Source organism: Trichechus manatus, unplaced genomic scaffold, assembly GCF_000243295.1.
Source record: "Trichechus manatus latirostris isolate Lorelei unplaced genomic scaffold, TriManLat1.0 scaffold00102, whole genome shotgun sequence".
NCBI classification, from domain to species: Eukaryota; Metazoa; Chordata; class Mammalia; order Sirenia; family Trichechidae; genus Trichechus; species Trichechus manatus.
In genome coordinates this window covers 6,404,167-6,410,487 of record NW_004444038.1, presented here as the reverse complement: position 1 = coordinate 6,410,487, position 6,321 = coordinate 6,404,167, and positions in this window count along the sequence as shown.

The window sequence follows — 6,321 nt, the reverse complement described above, 5'->3', positions numbered from 1 at the left end:
GGATGAGACCAGTGGAGTATCTTAGATGGCCGCTCACAGGCTTTTAAGACCCCAGACACTACTCACCAAGGTAGAATGTAGAGCATTGTCTTTATGTGTCCTGGAATGGAAAGAATTTTGGTAAAAGGTTCAGTCTTGTAATGAAAGTGGGCAAGTTTGCAACCTTCTACCTGTACACATCCTGACTGATCTGCAGGAGCCAGAAAAGAAAACCTCAGGTGGTTGAAGAAAGTTAATCATTTTAGAGCCTCCAAAGAGGCTACCCCTTTGCCTGTTGTTTTCTGAGAAACAGCTAATGCACATCTGGACAATTTGTTGTTCTGACTGGTTGTACCATAATTTTTACTTTCAGTGAAAAATCATGTCAGAATCTAAGATAAAAATAAAGCTCTTCTATCAGTACTTCCTTGGGGTGAGTTCTATTATCAACTTTCCTGACTGTTAATGCTCCTCCATTGATACAGCCCCTGGCGAGGGTGTTCTTTAGAATCTAGGGTAGTACAGAAGCATTTTCATAAGAAATATAATCAGATGATCCATTATTCAGGTACCATGCCAGACTTTTCATCTCATTATACATCAGACGTGTGATTTTTAGTATTCCTTGTGCCTGGAATTCTGTCAAAAATGTAAGATCTACAGCAATTTGGAGACAACTGTGGTTTGGCGTACTGTCCTCAAAAGTATGACGAGCTTTTGATAACATGGTAAAAAGTGTGGGTTTTAGAGTAAATCTTCCAAAGAGCCTGGTGAAAAAAATATACTTTTAATGTTTAGGCAGATGGCTCATTCTCACTTCATCAACAAACAAGGAAACTAAGCTGCAAGAGAAGGCACAAGCCGTTCCATTTGAGATTAAAAAAAAAAAAAAAAAGCTAATACTGTGAATGATACTGGTGAGTCAAAAGGCACAGATTTCTAGAGTAGACGTTTCTTCCCGGAGAACGAGAGGATCAATTGAAAGAACGTCACGTCAACCACTAATTTGTTAATTAATTTTACAGAAAGGCAGCTATGCTTCCTTACCCTGATCACACAACCAATGGCATTTTCTTCACTCCACTGTATGCTGATGTAGGGAATTTTTCAAAAAACGCAAATCTTGGCTACTTCCTGAATGTTCACTCAAGTTGTTCACAGATGTTGTTCAAATTGGTTTGAACCACAGCTACATCTTTAGCAAAGATTCTCTACCTCCTTGTGAGGGAGATCTACCTGTTTCTCCCCTGGATTATGTCATCCATAGTGACGTGTGTCATCAGGGATGAAATCCTGTCACTGGCTGAAATCCTCTTCCAACAAGAAACAAAGAAGAACATATGGGAGGGATGGAGAATGATGTGCGGCTGGAATGTGTACTGGGAAACTCTTTAAATCCCAGGACTTTCCAATATTCTGGCTGTGCTGGTATTGTTAACTGTCATTGAGTCGGCCCCCAACTCATGGCGACCCCATGCACAAGGGAACAACTGCCCTGCCCCATTCCCAGGATCAGCAGTGGATCGGGATCATTGTGCTCCACAGGGTTTTCATTGGCTGATTTGGGGAAATAAATTTCTAAGCCCTTCTTCCTAGTTCATCTTAGTCTAGAAGCTTCACTGAAGCTTGTTCAGCATCACAGCAACACATACGCCTCCACTGACAGATGACTGGCAGCTGTACATGAGGTGCATGGGCGGGAAATTGAACCAGTTCTCCAAGTGGAAGATGAGAGTTTTACCACTGAACCACCCTACTTCATGGGCACATCAATTCACATGATCATAGAGATATCATCTGTTCCAGTGGTTTTCAAAACAGTTTTTATCAGTAGATCATATTCTCAAACAAAATCTTAGGCAGGTGTTTAATACGAAATAATTATTAAAGATAAAGGAATATCTGGGTGGATCAGGGGTTGGGTGGGGAGCCCAGAGTGGATCCCACAGCGGTTCCCATGGCCATGGGGCATGGTTTTCAAAAATCCCCTGCCTTATCTAAAAGCCTCTGTTGACAACTGAGAAGGCTGGGGTGTGTTTGAATTACTGCAAATAAACTTGGATTCAAACGAATGGATCTTAGCAAAAAGAAAAGCCCAGAAGTTTTCTGTATTTAAGTAGCAGCAGATTACAACAATTCACCTTGTCCAGGCTGCCGCAGGTGGTAATGTTTGGAGCTGCTGATCCCAACCTTTCTCTAAAACTCCCAGTCTTGGAGAAGAGCTTTTGTAGATATTTAGGGAAGACACACTAAGCAGGAGCTCTCAAAAACCAGGAAGAGAAAATGGGCTTTAACTAAGATGATTCCAGATCAAAAGAGCAAACCTGAGGAGCAAGGAGATCGCTAGAATGCTACCTTGCTGTTCAGCTCTCCAGCTTTGGAAGTACAAGTACATTACAACTAGAACCCAGGCCCTTTTAAAACCACAGGGGGTTAATCTTCTTTCTAGTACCCATTACGTCAAGAAAAGGTATTAAATTAAGTATGGAGTATATTGTTTAAAAAAGCTGAGAGGTGTACACTTCTGTTTAGAAAGTTTTCTGTTAAAATGGTTCAAATTAATACAGCAGGTATCAAAGGATTCAACTTTATTTATCTAGACAATTTATTCTCCTGGGGAAAATTCCATTTAATGATAGTGGATAACCAGTATATTGGTACATATGTTGATAACAATACAAATAATCTGCTCTTGCTTCTTATTATATTAGTGTTCACATTTTTTAGGGGCGAGGAACCCCAAACAAAATGCCTCACTAACTAGCTCCAACCATCACCATTGCCTGCCTTTCCTGGTCATACCTTGGAATCTTTTCATCATTGAGACACTGTGTGCCCAGTGTCAACATTTTCCCACTAGTTTCTCTCAGGATAAAACTGTGTGTATACACCAAAGAAAAGGAGAATTACACAAGAATTGATAAGTCATGGGACATGGTGTCAGAGCATGTTGATTCCCCAGCAGTATAATTCACTATAGCTATCATTTGAGATTAGCAGTTTCTGGGCTTCATTCTAACCTCTAGCCTTCCTTACTCTTTCCTATCATGGCCCTGGGTGTGACACTACAGGGGTGGTAGAGGGAGATACTTGTGGTGGTGGAATAGTTCTGAGCAGGCATCTGCACACGTGGCAAAATGGCATAATACTATACACACACTGCAACAATGTATATTTCTTCATTTTGATATTGCAACACAGTTATGTAACACATAACTATGGAGGGGAGCTGAGAGAAGGGCATTAGAGGCTCCTCTGTATTATTGTTTGAAACTGCCTGTCAATCTATAATTATATCAAAATAAAAACTTAGTTAAAAAAAAAAAGAGCCCAGGAAGTTCATTCCTATTTATGACTTGGCCCTTCTCCTGGGTACCACTGGTGGTAAAAGGAGTTGACTGAGTTGTGTTCCCCGAAAGAAGTAGACTTGGGAACATCAGTGGAGTCTCGAGAAGCTGAAGGGACTCTCATACCTTTTCTTGCCTTCTCCCTTTGCGTCACCAGGGCCAGGACCTATATGTCCACCAATCAACTAGCTAAACAAGGTGCTCAAAATCTGTAAATGACCCTTTCGTTATTTTATATTCAGTAGCCATTCCAAGTCTTGAAATGAAATCTTTAAAAATATAGATTACCTTCTAGAAGAAAGTCATAGATGTTTTTCAACACTTAAAACACATGGCCTTCTTGGTACTTTTCAATGTGAAACAAATCCCTATTATGATACCAGAGCTGAAGCAGAGGGTGCTCCAGCGGTACTGTGGGGCGCTGGGAAGAAGAGTTAGTAAATCTGCCTTTATTGGTTTGTTTGTAGGTGTAGGAAATCTAGGTACTTTTTCCCCCACTAACATAAAAGTCCTGTGTAAAATGAGTAATACCATAATACAAGGGAAAAACCCAACTAGAAATTTTCAAGTATTTTCCTAAATATACTCCTTGGAAAGCTGTTTGATTCGTGGTCACATTTATTGTAAGACTTATGCCTGCGTCACAAAATAGATCCATGGACCTTATCCCTCTGAGATATCCAGAGTCTTCACCTGAAACAATGGGGCCACTTTAACACGTCTTCAAAAGTGTAATGGATGATATTGCATTTTTGACATGTTAGCATAGCCGCTGTTACTCCTAATGGTATCATTATTCTAACCATTGTCAGGTTTGCTGCTTTAAAATGTTCAGCTGTAAAAAAGAAAAAAAAGGAGGGAAACAATATTTTATAATTCTCAACACCTATTGCAAATGACACACGATTACATTTTTCTTAGGGATTTGAGAAAATTATTATAAAAGAATTAAAAGTAAAGGGAAATAACTCATCCCGGTCTTTGAAGTCCATTTGAAGTTAAATTGACCATTAGGCCACCAACTATCTTGGCACACAACCATTTAATACTGAGAAACTCAACCTTACATTAAGCATGAGAACAGTGTAATGCGTCAAAAGCTACCCACCATTTGCATTGTTTTTCCGTGGAGATTTCTTGGCGAAAGTGCAGAACACACAGTTCTGAGTAATTTATGAGCTTTTTAGTACTGTTAACAGCAATTGAGTTCTGGCGATAATGAAAATGTTTGTGGACAAGCATGTTTATATTTTATCTGACTGATGCTGTGACTGTACCTCTTTTCCTGCCACAGAAATTGAGGCTGGCATGAAGGAAATCTTTAGGGAAAAAAATGGTAATACTGAAAAACACTATAAAGAGTTTAAGCCAGGATAGAACAATAATATTACCGTAAATCCAAACAAAAATAATTTGTGAAATTGCATTGCTATTTTGACAAATCTCATTTGACCCACATGGACCCAGTTATCAAAAAAGCCATTCATCTATGAATTTTGAGACTTGAAAATGTGTTACTCTCCCATGATATCCTAGGATATGCTATTAACATAGCAATATGACCAATACCTTTTTTTTTTTTAAGTTTTGATCTGGAAATTTACAGAGCATCATTCACTTGTGGTACAACAACAGATACACAGAACAATGGAACAGAACTGAGAATTCAGACATAAATTCATCCACCTATGAGCAGCTGATATTTGACAAAGGCCCAAAGTCCGTTAATTGGGGAAAAGACGGTCTCTTTAACAAATGGTGTTGCATAACTGGATATCCATCTGCAACAAAACTGAAACAAGCCCAGATCTCACACCATGCACAAAAACTACCTCATAATGGATTAAAGACCTAAATATAAAATCAAAAATGATGAAGATCATGGAAGAAAAAAATAGGGACAATGCTAGGAGCCCTCATACATGGCAGGAACACAATACAAACCGTAAGTAACAATGCACAAGCACCAGAAGAGAGACTAGATAACTGGGAGCTCCTAAAAATCCAACACTTATGCTCATCAAAAGACTTCACAAAAGAGTAAAAAGACAACCTACAGACTGGGAAAAAATTTTGCCTAAGACAAATCCGATCAGCGTCTGATCTCTAAAATCTACAAGATACTGCAAAACCACCACAACAAAAAGACAAATAACCCAATTAAAAAATGGGCAAAGGATATGATCAGGCACTTCGCCAAAGAAGATATTCAGGCAGCTAACAGACACATGAAGAAATGCTCACAATCATTAGCCATTAGAGAAGGGCTGGTCAAAACTACAATGAGATATCAGCTCACCCCAACAAGGCTAGCATGAACCCAAAAACACAAAATAATAAATGCTGGAGAGGTTGTGGAGAGACTGGAACACTTATACACTGTTGGTTGGAATGTGAAATGGTACAACCACTTTGGAAATTGATTTGGCGTTTCCTTAAAAAGCTAGAAATAGAAGTACCATACGATCCAGCAATCCTGCTCCTTGAAACACATCCAAGAGAAATGAGAGCCGTCACACGAATAGATATATGCAACCCATGTTCATTGTAGCACAGTTCACAATAGCAAAAAGATGGAAACAACTTAGGTGCCCATCAACAAACGAATGGATAAACAAATTATGGTATATCCACACAATGGAATACTACGCAATGATGAAGAAGAAGGATGAAGCTGTGAAACATTTTATAACATGGAGGAATCTGGAGGGCATTATGCTGAGCGAATTTAGTCAGTGACAGAAGGCCAAATATTGCACAAGACCACTATTATAAGAACTCAAGAAAGGTTTAAACACAGAAGACAACATTCTTTGATGGTTAAGAGGGTGGGGAGAGAGGATGAGGGTTATTTACTAACTAGAGAGTAGACAAGTATTACCTTAGGTGAAGGGAAGAACAGCACACACTACAGGGGAAGTCAGCACAACTGGACTAAACCAAAGCTAAGAAGTTTCCTGAATACAATCAAACACTTTGAGGGACAGAGTAGCAG